Raw genomic sequence first — 16922 nt, 5'->3', positions numbered from 1 at the left:
CCAAGGGAAATGTGTTTAATCTTCAAGCAACATATTTCCGTCCTACAAAAGCTAGTTTCCTGGTTAACGGTGCCTATGTTGGGTGCACCAGTGCCATGGAAGTGGTTTAAAGTGGAATTGATATATAGTTTGGAAAAGAAGCAGCATGAACGAATTTGCGCCATTTTAAACCGATTATTTTGGACATTTCCTTTGGAAAACTATTATTTTGGACATGTCCGTTGATCGGAGGTCAACTGCCAGCTCCGCCCCCTCTAAACCCTGCTTCCTCGGACACACCGCCCCCCCCCCCCCCCAAACTCCACCCCAACCCGGCCCTTGTCGGATCCCCCACTAACTGTTTTCCAATTCCACCACTGATAGATGGGACACATAGTCAACTACATATATCCATCCTCATATGTTAACCTGCAATGAAAAGCATTACAAACCTGCATTCAAAGCCCCTATTTCAAGCTCTCATGTTAAAGCTCTTATTTTAATGACAATAGTTTCAGCTTTAAAGGTAGCTCTTTCAGCTCCACCTAATAGCCAAAACTAAAAAACAAGTATTACTCACTTCTCCAGACCTAACATCCCAAAATGTAAACTGTTTTACCCAGCTGGTTTATCATGAAATCACATGGGGACTTCCAGAACATACAAACTTGGATGAATGAATGAGCATTCTGCAGCTCTTTGAGCCAAGATAGTCGCTCCGAATCCCGCGAAGCAGCACGTGCAATTAGCTGAAGTTCACGAGCTAGCACAGACGCCCAGGCCTCAACGTAATGTGTAACTCACGTGATGATGGAGGCGGGGCATTGCTAAGGTCCTTTACTCGGATGGGTAGACTACACTTCGGGACAGGCATGTGCCTTATCTCCGTTACCCGTTAAATCAGCAAACTGATTAACCGTTGTTTACATCTCAGCGGAGGCAGCTAAAACATACATACAGGTGTGTTACTTTAACCGTAACTGACGTGTGTCCAAGTATTTGTTTGGTGTACCTCTGGTTGAATGGGTTTCAGGGGAGGGTTTGGGGGCGGGGTGGATCCTTTCTCTGAAGGGATATTGTGCGTTTTCAGGTGGAATGCTTACTGATATATTGCCTTGTTTAGTCGCTAAACTATTGCTTTGGTGCACAATTATGGTATCAGATGACAGGGTCACGCCAGGTTTATTTTTGAAAAGTCTTGGAATCTGCTAGTACTGTAGTGTTAAGTGATGGCGTTTGAAGGGATACAAGTCCCAGAATGCATTTTGGTCCATTGAGACAAGGCTGGATATTTGTGGCTCAGGTGACATGGAGGCCTCTGAAACTTACAGTGAAAGTGAAAAAATATTCAGCAGTGCCACAGTCCTAGCATAATCCTGCTTAGATGTGAAAAAACAATGATTTGGCGTATGACTTAAATTTTTTATTTGAGTTTTATGTTTTGACTTTGCAAATATTGATCGATTCCAGTGCATTTCGAATGTAAATATGTTTGATCTTCATTGAATTGGGAAATTACCATTCTTAACCAAGTAGCCATATATGCATAATACAACTGCAGAAGGAACGTGTAGTATGCATGGTTATGTTCCTGGCTATAAAGGACTTTCTGGCCATACTGTAACTGCTCGTGTAAGGTACGTTCATGTCTATATCTAGTTATCCTATTGAGTAATTGTTATTGTTGTAGAGAAAACTTTTTTTTATTTATAAAAGTGAAACATATCGTGTCACATTATGCTAAATTAATACAGGCTGCAAAGTGGAAGCTTGCAGTCAATGCAGGCTCGGTAAGCATGTGTTCTTCATCTCTCTATGTTCTCTACATGTTTACGTTTTGACTTTCCTCTAGTGCAAACCAGCGTGCGTCTATAGACTTAAAACAAACATTGGCAATGCACTAGGTCTGGCTTATTTTGTTGAATTTTGGTGGGTGGGTGGGTGTGTGACCCAATATGGTTCCAGGGACGGCTGAATATGGTTGTGTTGTTGCATATGTGGATTGGTGGGTGTGTATCCTATGGATGGCTGGGAGAATATCTTTGAGTGAATTAATATGGTTGGATGGATATGAGTTTATGAATATGGCTGGGCAGTTGGACATTTGGTTGGATGAGTGGGTGTATAGAGGAATGTTTGGCTGGCTGAATGGATGAGTGGGTGACCATGCCAGGATGGGTGGCTAAATACGTGGGTGGGTTGATAAATATTGTAAAATGGATGAATATATGGATAGATGAGTGTGTGTGCCTAGTATGGTTGTGTGTGAATATGTGGATAGATGAGTGGATGACTGTGGTTGAGATAGAGGATGAATGTGTGGGTAAATAAGGGCGACAGGATGAACGGGTCAGTACAGTTGTATGGGTGAGTGGATGAATCTGATTGGATTAGTCGGCGAACAATCCTGGATGGATGATTGGATTGATAAGTGAATCACTAGACTAAGTGTGGATATATGAATAAATGATTGTATGGGTGGATTTATGGATGGATGGATGAATGGGTGAATACCCCTCTTTTCCCTGGTTCTAAAATGGGTCTAAGCCAGTGTCCCATGGCTTGAAGTCGTAGTTGAGAACACTCCTCGTTGCTTCTATGTGAGGCACGTTAATCATGCTCGCAGACGTTATATAGAAAGGACAAATCCCATTTCTGCGTGCCTGGGTTAACCCTGAAATCCCAGAGAGCAGAACAAACTGGAGCTAAGTGGGTCCACCTGGTGGAAGTTCGAGAGGCTGCAGAGAAAGTACAGCGAAAGGCAGATGTCTAGTGTGTAAAAACGGTCGATACCAGTAAGTACCCTAACCCTTGACCTGTGAAAGCTTATGCTGTGCAGCAATTGACTTTACCTTTAATTTATAATTTTTCTTTTAATGTTCTTTCAGTGTTATCAATTAAGGAGTTCTGTGGGCAACATATGTGCACAATGATGTTTCTTACGACTTTTTAAATAATGTTTTAATTTTAGTTCTTAAAAGCAATATTTAATCCAATCATGAAAACCTTCCTTCCATAGGAAATAATTTTTCCTACGGTGACATTTTTAGATTACATCCGCTTTTGTCATCAAGTACAATTTGGTAACCAGTATCCTAAATAAAACGTGTAATGAACTGTATTTCTAGAGAACAGTTCATTATGTATGTTTCTGAGCTCGGCAATTTCTCTGCCAACTATTATTAATTGTATATGGGATATATGTGAACTTGAGCCATTGAATGAGCCTGTTTCATCAGCTTGCAAATCGCAGTGTGGTACATCAAAAAGACTGAGTTTCAACAGGCTCTATGGTATTATGAGCTGCAAATTGAATTTTATATAAACAGTCCCACATATATTTACATAGTCTTGAACTACTGAGAGGGCAACTGACCAGGGGCCTAATACATTGGCTTGGAACTCATGCCATGTTCCACTAAAATAGCGTTAATGCTACTGTGTTTATACTTCTGCTTCTGATAAAATTCTGGTGAGCTATGCTCCAGCTGTGACTGCACTAATGTATTTCGGCTGTTTGTCGTAACTGTTTCCCATGTGGGGCAATGCCCAGAAAGCAGCATATTTGATTCCCCAGAGTAAGGCCAACACCTTCCTCTCAGGGCACAGGAACGCTTCCAGTTGGGTCCCCTGTGTGCTGCTATTTCAAAGGCAGGCCTGACATGACATAAAGCCACACTCACACTAGGGTTCTGACCTCTGGAATCCCTTTAAAGTCAGCAGAAATGGGAAGGGGGAAGAGTGATAGGCTGAGTCAGTAGTTACACCATTTTTGTTACTGCTGGAGCTCTCTACAAATTCCTGTCAACTCCCCCACCCCCACGTCTTGCAGACAAAGAACTCTGGGTATGATGTTGGAAGCACTTGTTACAGCAGCCTGCGTTGGACCACTGACAGCAACCTTGCTTTGGAATGATTCCTTTAGCGTTTTGCCTTTTCCGGGAGAGGAAACCCTCTGTCCTTACTTGATTAATCTTTGGACTCTCAGAAGAAAAAGAAAGCTTTGCTGGAAGGCCTCTTCTGTAGATTGGAAGGCAGAGGGAAGCTCTGACCCCTAACCATCCCCAGGTAACAGTGGGAGTGACACTGATGTGGACATGGGTCTATCTGTTGCCTGTGCTCTGGAACCAAGATCCTGACACTGAGACTTTTCCTTGGCTTCAAGCCCAGGGACAGCATCTCTCCAGCCCGTAAAAACTTTCCAATGGCTCCCAGTTGCTCCAAGGATCAAATTCAAATCCCTTTGCATCATCTATAAGGCTGTCTGGGGCCAGTGAGCACGCTATCTACAACTGTCTCTCACTATATACACTTCCTCCAGATCTTTACGTTCCTCCGGCACCAACTCTCTGCATGTCAAGCAATTCACTAAACAGCGAGCTGGTGGACACTCTTTCCTCGGCTTGCTCCATCCTATGGAACAGCCTCCCCCTTCCTCTTCGTCTTGAGCCGGATCTCCTCAAATTCCAGAAGCTCCTCAAGACTTTGCTTTTCACCTCCTGCTGTGATTGGTGACCAGGCCCCTTATGGGTCCACGTGGGTGCTGTCCTCCCACTCCCATTGCCTTCAGCCTCCGCCCACTCCCAGCACTTGCCTTAGGCGCCCACTGGCCTGTGCTATCACATGCCTGCACTTATTTATTGACAGTTGAGCATTCTCATCAAGTGATCTCTGCCAGTCACTTAACAGTTTGCAACTTACTCCCCAGCACTTCTCTTCCCTTGTTACTCCTAGCAATTACCCCCCCACGCATTTCTCTCTATCTGCACTTGCATGCTCTGAATGCTCACAAGACCTAGTAGGACCGCCTCTCGTTTGTTGTTATATTTACCTTAATTCCCATTTTTCCTCCCTCTTGCTCTATAATATATTCCCCATCTAAATCCACCCACACCTCCCTGTGATTTTCCAAATCTTGTAGCTCTTTTGTGAATGTATGGTACAGGTTGTCAATTATATCCCCAGTATTGTATATAGCCACCATGCAAAATGTGTGCTCATCGCTCTCCCCAGTTTGTACTTGTGCATCCTGAGTGTTATGAAGCCCTCTGTCAGTCCCTTTCTGGCTGCCAATAGTCGCCATTGTTTTGGCACAACACCAGATCCCTAGCTGGCACACACAAAAGATCAGTAGGAAGAAAATGATGATGGGTATTAGCATCTTCATCACAGTCCCAAGCCAAGATGGGACCCACTCGAATGCTGAGGTGAACCAGTCTGTGGGTTGCACACAGCCTTCTTTTTTCATCCTTACACCCAATTCATGCACCGATTTTATGACATGTGAAATTGTTCCATTTTCAGCATTAGACGAAGGTTCGAATGTGCAACATGCAGTCCTGATTGTTCGGCAAACACTGCCTTCCATTGCCGTGAGTAGGTCGAGCACATACCTGTTCAGCGTTGTCATTAATCTCAGTGCTCTTAACTCCACCTTGGTGATGTTGAACCCCTCTTCAGTGTCATTTGCCAGTTGTATGAGTTCCCAGCACACGATCTGGAGCCATTTGGCATTTGCGCGGGCCTGGATACTGGGGATCAGTGATGCAAAGAATGTCTCAGCTGAATTGAATAGTTTGTACTCTGCTGGAATCTCCACCAGGAGGTCAGAAGAGTCTTTAGAGATGTAGTTGGATGCTCTCTATTTTTTCGTGACACTTGTTCTTGTAGTTTATTTTCTGTCAGCACAATCACGAGAAGTGATATTTCTTCTTCCGGTTGGGGTGCTTGTGATAGTTTGTGTTGCACCGTGTTCCCTACTGTATGTTTCTCAGGGACCACCAGCAGTGCAGAATGTAGCTTTGCCAGGGCACAGTCGCCCTTCCATGCAGGCGGGAGGGGCAGGTATGCCTGTTTGCCACATACCCAGCATTGGTCCATTAGGGCTGCCGTTACTTTCTTCAGATCAGCAATGACGAGAGTTCTGTTGGAATGTGTGTTAGAGCCCCTGGGTACATCTCCTTCTGCATGGAAGCAAAGTTCATATTTATGCTTGTGGTGGATCTGTATTGGCTTCTCCATGGCAGTGACCCACGTTAGTTTGGTGACATGATCAGTCCATGTTTGTCCACACGTGTTGTTCATCCATGTCAGGTGGGAGGAGTTTCATGCGTATCGTGTGTGCCTGATAAGTAGCTTTTATCCTACATGGTGCAAGATGAATGAGACATTGTGCTTGCACAATGGGAGTTTCTTGAGGTACTAAAACCTTAGGCGTTCTTGACGCATGAAGTATCAGGTAAACATAACAACTCCCATTTGTTGCTTATCGCCCAGTGGCACTCATGTGTGAGTACCATTTGTTCTACTGTCCTGGATGGCGAATGTCTTCTATTTTATCCAGCCCCAACCCATTGTAAGCATCATATTTATATTGCTTTGTTTGCCTTCTGTTTCTATTATTTTGTTGCCAGGTATTTTTCCAGCCTAAAGACCTTTTTATATCATTTCTTTGAAGTGCATAATGTCTTTCATGCATTGAGCGACAAGGGGCGGTACAGTGGAAATAATTTCGACTTTACCATTCCACTAGGGTCAGTGGTTTGTTGCCAAGAAGGAGTATTTGACCGGTCATGTGGAGTGGCTGTGGGGAACATATACATTTGGGCCAGCCAAGAGGTAGTTACACTATTCGGTTGTGAGGTAGGCTGTGATAACTTTACTGCTTGTTCTAGGACATCACTTTCATAAAATACATTTATACTGTCATTAAACACATTGCTTTCTATTTCTGAGGTTATTTCGGTTGCATTTTTAACAGCATGGGGGAGCATTGTGTTATTCCACATTAGTTTTATTCCATCCCATAACATGTGTCCTCCTTCTTCAATTAGTTTTCCCCCCCTCGTCTCCCCCCTTGGCTTTTATCTCCCATAATAAAAGTCACTTGCCAAAATATCATTAATCCTAGCATCACAATACTAAAGACTATTGCTACAAAATAGAGCCCACAGTCATAACTGTAGGCTCTCGTTGCACTTATTCTACTCATTACTATCTGCCTGAGGCATTTTATTAGTTAAAGCCATTGTTTCCACCATTGTAGCACCTGCAGAAACAAAAAACAAAAACGCGGTTGGGATTAATTAACTGACAAAAAAATCAAAAAGACTTGGAAGGAGGCACACCAAGAAGAAAGGAAACATTGTATTTTCTATTTTACATCTACTACTCTTATCTTATATACATACTTTAAATATGACTTCTTGTACCTGAGTTTTTTTTATGTTCACACTTTTTCTATTAATTGTACTGCCACACCCCTCTCATCTTCCTGACCCGTTTCTACTGCTACACTGTCGTGGGCCTTCCTGACATCGGACAGTTGCACCCAATATTTAAGCCCTTTCACTTTCACTGCTAAGAGGGTACAGTAGATCACATCATAGGGCCCATGGAACCTGGGTGAGTTCCATCTCCTTACAAAACTGCGAACATACACTACTTTGCCGTGTAAAAGTGGTTTTGTGGGATTATCAGTAGTTGCAGTTGTATCAGTTTCGTTTTCTCTTATGAAAGGTGGTGCTGTTTGTTTGGCAATGCATTGCACTACCTTTTGTTAATTGGGTGAGGTATTCTTTAAATTCCTCCCCTAGGACATTTGCTGTTAGATGGGCATCTGACATTCTTCTCACTGGTGACAGTGGAGTTTGCATTCTCCTACCTGTCACTAGTTCATTGGGGGACAAGTGGTGGTCCTTGCTGGGCTGTGTGTGCAGCTGGAAAAGGGCCATAGGTAAACAATAGACCTAATATTTCTTCAGTGTGTGACATAGTTTGGACAATCTGTTTGATTTTTTCTACCATCCCGTTAGCTTGCGGGTGGTAAATTGAGCATATTTTCTGTTTTATTCCTAACAATGCTGTTACCTCTTTGAAAAGATCATGTACAAAATGTGTTCCGTTGTCGGATCTTATGACATCACACATTCCCCAACGTGGGAACACTTCCCTCAACAGGAACTTCGCTGCACATTTCGTGTCTGGGTGGGCACATGCTCCTGATTCCACCCAGTGTGACAAGGGATAGACCACCACTATCAAGTACCTAGCTCCATTACATGTCTGCATAGTCAATGTGCAGCTCACACAATGGTCCCACTGGATGCAGCAATGTGCCGCATATCGTTCTGAGCGTCATCCTGGAATTACATTTCGGCAGGTGGTACATTCAATTGACATTTTAGTGAGATACTCATGGAGGTTTGGTTTCTTCCTGGATATCCTCAGCGATGTGCTGTTTAGATGTGTGTGCTGGGAAATGCAGTTGTTGGAATGCTATTAACAATAATTCTAGAAGCATTACTACTTTTCCTGTGTTATCCTGTCTCCATAGGAGATCAGTGGGAGACTGGGTGCACCCTCTCCTTACCCATAATTCTTGCTCTTCTGGCAGTGCTCTTTTCTGGATCTCTATAATTTGTGCAATCAGTAAGGCATTGTATCCTTCCTCTGTTATTTTTTGTGCTTTCTCTTCTAGGACCCATTCTGTCGTTGTGGCTTCTGGAAATATGCTGCTTGTTTGGCAGCAGCGTCTGCTGTGGCGTTCCCATGTGATATTTCGTTGTTGTCTGTGTGTGCTTGGCACTTTACCAACGCTACTATGAAGGGTTCTGCTAGTGCTTTAATTAATTCATTAAGTAATGCTGCATGTTGTACTGGGAACCCATCTGCTCTCCTGAACCCCCCCTCCTCCTCCAACGCGATAGACCAGCATGTACCGTGGTGGTTACATATGCCGGGTCCGAATATATTCTTACCGCACATCCTTTTTCTGCATGTAATGCTTCTATTAGGGCAATTACCTCTGCTGCTTGGGCGGAGTAATGCATTGGTAAACGTTTTTGTAAAAGTATCCTTCCTCTAATCGTACCACTGCAGCCCCGACATGTTTTTCATCTGTCTATGAGCATAGTGACGCTGACCCATCCACAAAATATACTTCTCCCTTCTCCAGTGCATTTTCTCTTGCCTTAGGGATGTCGTCCCCTTCCCCTTCATACGTGGCACAATCATGTTCCTGCATGTCAAGTACTGTGCGGGGCTCTGTGATAAATGTTGCAGGGTTTACTGTCTTACAACGTACCACATGTACATTTGGGCTTGAGATGATGAGTTCATATGCCAACGCTCTTTGGGTGGTGAGTGTGGACTTTGATCGCTCAAGAATGGCAAATAGAGAGTGCTCAACGTACAATGTGACCGAGCAGCCCATTACAATTGTTGCACTTTTCTCTAATGCAAACGCGGCTGCTGCGAGAGATTGTTCACACGCAAACTGTCCTTGCATTACTGAATTGAGTGTACTGCTGTAGTATGCTAGGTGCTTGTGTCCTAGTGATGTTTTTTGTGTCAGAACTGCGGTCATGAGGGTCCCATTGGAATGCGAAAAACAAATATAATTCTTGCTCATAATCAGGTGTCGCCAGGACGGGGGCAATGCTTATCAGTTCTTTCAATGTTGTAAAGGCTTTGTGCATTTCGGGTGTCCATTTTATTGGAACCTTTTTTCTTTTTGTGCTGCTTTCAAGCCATTGAGCAGTTGCCTTGTGTATGCCGCATAGTCCAAAATTCAAGCACAGAAATAATTACAGATGGCAAGAAATGTATGCATGTCTTTTACAGTATGCAGTGTACCCACGGCGCTCTCTGCTGCTGCTCTGTCTGGCACTATCCTTTTACCGTCTTTTGAGTTGAGCTGACCAAAGTAGAGTACTTCTGCTAAACAGTACTGCAATTTACTTTTGTCTACTTTGTACCCCTTGTGAGCCAATAATGTCAGCATGGTGATAGAATCTTTTCTGCATCTTTCTTCTCCTTCTCTACACACTAGGAGATCATCCACGTACTGTATTATGGTGCTCTGTACTTCAATGTTGCGTATTCTATTGAATATGCTTGGGCTCCCACAGTACCCTTGAGGCAGTCTGTGGTGTTCGTATCTCCTCCCACCCCTATGGTGAAAGCTGTGAGGTATTGTGACTCTGGATTGAGGGGTACTGAGAAGAAGACATTTTTCAAGTCCACTACTGTTAAGTGGGTTTCCTCTTTTGGGATGCTGCATAGAATGGATGCAGGATTGGGGACAAGTGGGAACTCTTTTTGGACAATGTCATTAAGTGGGCAGAGATTTTGGATCATACGCCTCGCCCCTCCTGTTGACTTTTTGATCGGATAAATCGCTGTATTACATGGGGAGTTAGAGGGGACAATGATACCCTACTTTAGTAATGCATGTATTGTATTTCGTATTCCTTCCTTTGCTTCTCTCAACAGGGGGTACTGTTTTACTCTTGGGAGGACAGCACCTGGCTTCAATTTTCACTGTCACCTCTCTCAGCAACCCTACATCATGTGGGCTGGTGGTGGCAAATATGATGGCACGTGTTGCAAGTCTGCATGACAAAAAGATGGTGGCGCACTGATAGGGGCCATGAGGGGTTTTCCACTTCTGTTTTCTGAATCATAATATCATATGGCATATGAATTTCCAAAATAATATCCCCATCAGTGTCGTTGTCAGTGAACAGATCTTCATCTGCTAATTTCCCCAATGGAATGCGTGGATCAATATACCTTACTGTCCTCCACTCGCACTCATGTGGGTCTAGGCCAATAGCCACAATTCGTCTTGCTGACCCTTGCACTCCCTGTAAATCAAGTGAAATCACTGTCCATGTCCATATTTCAGTTGTGGCTACAGGGCAAAAAACATAATCAGAAGGTACCTTCCACTCTTTACCTGTTATCTCTGGCACTGCTTGGGTCAACTTTTATCCCATAGATGAACATGTCAGCAGTTGTGGGTGTTTCCCGCACTGTTGTCTCATTTGCTAGTGTCTGTATCAATAACATTGTTCGAAGTGTACACATCCCCGGGGTAGAGCACGCTATCCCTCTCTCGGTAAATGCAATTGTCATTTTTAACTTGCTCAACAAATCCTGACTGAATACATTGATGGGGGACTCCTCATGAGACAATAGGGTTGCTCGTACTGTTTTACCCTGTAGTCTGACATCCAAATCTTCCCTATATGGAACTGTGACCACTGCCCCAGAGAAACCTTGCGTCTCGAGATTCTTGCCAGATAGCAGAGAATTGCCTTCACGCAAACAGGATTTTTGTGCTCTTGAGTCAATGTCCTTCATAAAGGTGAACTGTTTGTTTCCTATCTCTGCCCCCACCAGTGGTTCATCATCTGGTCGTAAGGTAGTTGTACGGGACATGCAAGTGCTCTCTGTGGGCTGTCCTAGTTGGGGTGGGTGTCTATCCGGGGCCATGTGAAAAGATTGTCACTGAGCACACACGTTCCCTGGAATGGAGATGGTGCGCCATCAGCACAAGTGGCAAATTTGTTTGCATGTGTGTATGCTAATTGGTTTTGCTGCGTTGGCCGGCTTTGCATACAGTGCAGGGGATGTCTGAACGTGCTATACCCTGGAGGGGGCCTGCTCTCTGGCTGCCCATCACATTCATTATTCCCCATGGGTAGAAAATACGGGTTGCCCGGGTGTGGGTGTCGGTATTGTTGTTCATTTCCATATCTCTGATTATTTTGGTAATTCCCCATGGGCCTAATCCGACATTCCCTTGCAAAATGTCCTCACCTCCGCATGACCAACACTGTCCCGGAGCACCCTCCCTTGGTCCTTGTCCGCCATATCCTCCTCCTGTCCTCTGTACCCACCTCTTCATCTCCCGGGCCTTTATTGCCACTGGTGTCCTGTGTATCGTTCCCCTCCGCCCCACTGTTCCTGTCCATTGTCTGCCCATGCCGCAGTCATCCTAACTTGTATCGCAACAGACACCGCCCTTTCTTCTCCTGGCTGCTCTGGGGGTGGCGTTGCTGTAACTGCTGCAACCTTCACTAACTTGCTCTGTACCAGCTTTGCCTCCTGTGCCAACCTCTGCTGTGCCGTTTCTTTTTCCCTTTCTTTGATCCTCCTACAATGGTATACTATGATGCTTTGTATTTCTGGCCAGCCCTTGGCTTCTATCCCAGCTATTTTATCAAGCGCCTTCTGTACCTCCCTCGGGAGGCCCCTCTTGATTTTAATTTTAAAATGTTTTTATTGGCATTTAGTTAAAGAAAGTTTTGCATTGCACACATTCCGTTAAGATCATGTAATTATGCCAAGTTTTAACAATAACCTTCAAACAAACAAAACAAAACAAGCGGTTTCCTACAACAGTCTTATTGTGTTGCATTATGAGCCCGGGTGGGCGTCCCGTCATCTGGGGTGCAGTTCTTGCCCCTTTTCACATGGTGGCACCCTCAGCTATTGTTCATTAGGCACAGGCAGATAGCCATGTGGGCATGGGGAGGAGTGTTCTACAATATGTGGTTCGTTCAGGGGAGTCTGTCATCAGATGGGTGAAACATGTCCCACACCAATGCTTTCCATGCAACCCATTTGTCGTTACCATCCAGCCCTGATCTGCTGACCGCTTCCATCCACACCTTGGTTTCAGCCTCTGCCCATCTCTCAAATTCCCTGCGCCAGTTTTGGTATTGTGGCCCCCCGACCCTTTTCCATGACATGCCGATGGTCCTTTTGGCCAGGATGCATGCGAGGTCCATAAATCTGAGCACATGTTTGTTTACTAACCCTGAGGTAGGCTCCAAGCAGGCACTCTTTTGGTGACCACTCATACCTGACAACGCCGGCCACTCTGCAAGCTTGTTCTATCTAGGTCCAAAAATCCCTCACATGCCCATAGCCCCAGAACATGTGTATCATGTCAGCTCCCTCGCTTCCGCACCATGGGCATCGCGAGCTAGCGCTCTTGTTGAAGGTGGCTGTCCTGTGTGGTGTCATGTAAGTGCGGTATAACACATTCAGCTGTATCAGTTTGAAGCAGTGGTTTCGTGACACTGCTTTGGGGTGGCTCAGCACCCTCTCCCAGTTCTGTTCCATTAATGTTGTGCCCACGTCTTCCTCCCACTGTTCTTTTAGCGCTTTGCTCTTGGGGTTGGGTGCGTCTATAAGGATGCTATACAGTCTAGAGACTGGACGCCAGCCGTCACTGAGGTTGTACATCAGAGTGAGAATTGGTTCCGCCTGTGGCTTCTCCGGCCAGCCCACCCAGCTATCCCTGGCCACCTTTCGAACCCGTTGGTACCAGAGGAACTTTCCGCCCGGACCCCTTCCCGTTCCTGTATTGAGCTGAAGGCCCCCCTCATCGTACATGTTCCCCCCATGTGTATATCCCGTTCCCCTCTCATCTTCTTAGCACCGCCATGTCTATGCTGTCTTGGCATGTGCCTGCCGCTATTGGTACTTCTGGGGAGTACGGGTGCGTGAGTTTTAATTGAGCTCGTGTCCTCTTCCATATTTTCCTTCCTAGTGTTACCACCATTGTGAAAGAACAAAGAAATATCGAGGCTGAGTACCACAAGGGAAATCTTTTATTACTGTACAGTTAATAAAGCAAAACAGATGGCTATCTGGCTCCCAACACCTCGCAGTGTGTACCAGCCGACAAAGAGAGGTGAGAGAGTGCTGAACATCTAAACACTAGTGTATTTATACATTTCTTATAATATTGTCCAGCCTCTCTCCATGTTAATAATTCGTGGTCTAGAGTTCGTGCCTAGTTCACATACAGCTTTTACAATATCATGCGAAGGATTACATAAGTTTGTATTTCCATGAAGACACAATAGTGATGTATGTTTTCTGATCCCGCGGTAAGCCTTATTTCAAGTTTCTTCACAATGTAGTTCAGCTAAAGCATACGCTCGAGGTTTGTTCTTCATTGTCCCAATGTTTATACATGGATGAGGCTTGTGAGCGCTGACAACACTTGAATGACAGTTCATATGAAGCACACAGTCTCTTTGCTCAGTTTAAACAGTCGGCTCTCGGACAACCTAAACATTAACAGAACTCAAAGGTCGGAAGGCTTGGCTGCAAGTCGAAAACAGTCCACCATTTTAGAACGTAGAACACACGAGTGAAAATCAAAATGGTGGATGAATCTTAAAATGGTCGAAGTTAACCTGAAAATCAGCACTTTGCAACAAGGTTTTCCATGTAGCGCGAATAGGTTTAGGCCAATATAAATACTAACGAGGCACTATATAATTACCGTTTAACAAACCCTCCTTTTGGCCTAAGCCAAGAGCCTTACTAAAAATATTCGCTTTACTCGTAACCCCACGTTTCAATGTTCGTACATCCTGAATCACATTCATCAGATATATCGATTACCATCAAATCCTTAACAGTAATATCCTCCGTTACAAAAACATTAGTCATCTTCTCGGGTGCGTGCATTTTCGGTCCTAATTTTCCAACAGTTTGCGCAAAACATCCTCCTAAAATCGAACATATTGCAGGATGACATTGTATGCAACAACAACAGAATACCAAGGATTATCAATAAGAATGAAAAGAGTTTCCATCCCCAAGACCATAAAAAGCCCCAGAACCAAGTACTAAGATCCCAGTTTCCCTCGGGAACATGTACTTCTGTACTTAGGACGTGCAGATTTTGTATTGCCTTGAATATGGTAGGGGAGGAGTCGGGTACGAAAACGCAACAAGCAAATCCCACCAATTTACATACTCCACCACGCTCAGCCAGGATGATGTCTAACACCATCCGGTTCTGTAGAGCCACTAATCTTATTGCTTTCTGTTCTAATGTCACGTTGTAGAGTATATCGGTGGTCCGATTGATGGTTCTCTCCAATACTCTTGCTAGTCTCCTAATATCCTGGGAATTCATGATCTGTCCCCAAAATGGCACAAAGGATTTCACTACATCACCCATGACTTGTGAAGGAGTATCACCGTTCTCGTCCCGCTTTGGACAAGCCCTAGAGACCTCAGAAGTGCTAGCTACATATACCCCTGGTAGCAGGATACCCATATATCAAGTACCCTGCCAATCCCTAAGTAGCCATGGATAAGCTTCATTGTCACAAACAAAATAAACAGGATCACCTACATGCAAGGGTCTCTCCTCGCTAGTCAAATTCGTAATATTGGTACAACCCTCGAAGTACCCATTGACTGAGAACCATTCCTTTGTATGCAGAAGGAAACAGAGTTGGGGCTGTGATTGATAGTGTAGGAAGGAGGCGTGGCATCCCGGTTGCCTACGTGAGCCATCTTGAAAGAAATTAACGATTGGAAACGTCTAGAAAGTCTATCGGAAGGCCTAATAGAAGCAACATTAAGCTTGCTCCTATTTGCGAAAAGAGAACATCCCAGGGGCGTCAGTACTCACCTTTCAAACTCATTTAAATTAGTCCCGTCAAAGTTCCCTGACATGCTGTCATTCCAACGACCAAAGAATAATGCCCTTAGAAAGGCATAGCATGCAGTAGTTAGAGGCAAAGGATGAATATACCAGCCCAACCCTTTTTCCCCGTGTTGTGGCAGATGCAAACATATCCAGCATAGTTCTATTCAAAATCGCATGGGTCGCATTCATGATTAACAAAAGTGTATTGTTGTGATTTACCAGGTTACTCACCATAGTGACCACCTTACTCCTAGTCCATAGTCCCTTTCCTCCATACTTGTGGGACAGGACCGAAGCACTTTGTAAAATGTGTCCCTTCTCTCTTTCCTGCGCGGGGCCCGGCACGCAGCCTGTTATTCTCTGTTTAGGCTGAATTTCCTAACCTAGTGAGTCCCCCAGCAGTTTTGCTGGATTTTTGGGGTTTAATTTTTTCTCCTGCCAAGAGTGAGACTCTTTTACCCCCACTCTTGGACATGATTTGAGTGTCTTCCTTTGACTCTAGATGTGTTTAATGGGCTATGGGGTCTTTTACTCCATAGGGCTTCATGTGTTTTTGTGAGATGGGTTACACAGCACCCTCAGTGCAGTAACCCAGGGGTGTCATAGTGACCCCCAAACATAGACTCCATACCCTGGGACTGACTACTGTCTCCCAGGGCATGTAAAGTCACCATTGACTTTACTAGTCTTGAATTCTGAACAGAACCAGTACAAACCATCATATTGTGGACGTACTGGCCGGGGCAATTCGATTGCCCCGGAGTCTGTTAGTCGAGGGGGCACGTCTCCGTCCCCCCTGATTTTGGCTGGTGGCAGTGGATACTACTTTTTATATTCAACCGGGAATATTTCTCTATGGGATTTTCCCATTGTATATCTTTATTTATTTAATTACGATAGCCTCGAACATACCGCCGGTTTATTTATTTATTATTAATTCTCCGGTTGGTATTTTTTGCCAAAACTCAGTTCTAAAATGGCGTTTGTGTTCTCTTCTGTGACTCCAACCCAAGTCGAGCCCTTTGTTCCACTTTTTTTGCGTGCTTCTCCACAGAAGCCCCAAAGTGGTGCCACTCTGTCTGGGGTACTTAGGAGGGGTTGAGGGGGATTTAGGCACCCTGGACTGAGTTGCCTAGGCAACTCAAGTCGCACTCCGTCCTGATTGGCCCAAGTGGTGAGCCGGTCGGCTCACCACTTAGCATGTTTGAGTGACAGCTAGGCTGAGTGAATGGGGGTTTTCTGCATAAAAGCAGGGCTTTGGGGACTGGAACTTCAGAAGTCGCCACAGGACCTAAGAATCCGACGAGAGAGAAGCTGAGCCGACTTGCCACGACGACATCACCGGTGGAGCCCTGCTGAACCGTCTCACCACTTTTCCCAACAACAGAGGAGATCTCCCGCCGGAGAGTCTTTTTCCTTTGACTGGTGGGGATAACCAGTTTCACCGTCTTTTCGCCTTCCCGACGCATCTCGTGGCCGCCTTGCCTGTGCCAAGCACCCCGGCAACCGGAATACCACGTTTTACCACGACCGCAAAATAAAGGGTAATACCTTTAACCGGAAAACTCCGCGGCTGGTTTCTTCCCTGGCAGTGCAACGACCTTCATCTTTCCTCCAAGTGGAGATCTTCTCTTCCTCTCGACGACGCCGAGACTTGCACCCGCTGCCAGGAACAACTGCCACCGCT

At 45.0% G+C, this 16922-nt stretch overlaps 1 protein-coding gene across 1 annotated transcript in view; it reads left to right on the top strand.

Annotated features, from left to right (window-relative positions):
• AGBL3 (AGBL carboxypeptidase 3) overlaps positions 1-16922 on the top strand; it is a 2309829-nt gene that overhangs the window by 86978 nt on the left and 2205929 nt on the right. The window lies entirely within an intron of this gene.

This window comes from Ambystoma mexicanum, chromosome 12, assembly GCF_040938575.1.
Source record: "Ambystoma mexicanum isolate Mex_15411 chromosome 12, UKY_AmexF1_1, whole genome shotgun sequence".
Taxonomy (NCBI): Eukaryota; Metazoa; Chordata; class Amphibia; order Caudata; family Ambystomatidae; genus Ambystoma; species Ambystoma mexicanum.
The sequence above is the reverse complement of the archived record's forward strand: the minus strand, read 5'-3'. Positions and strand labels throughout refer to the sequence as shown.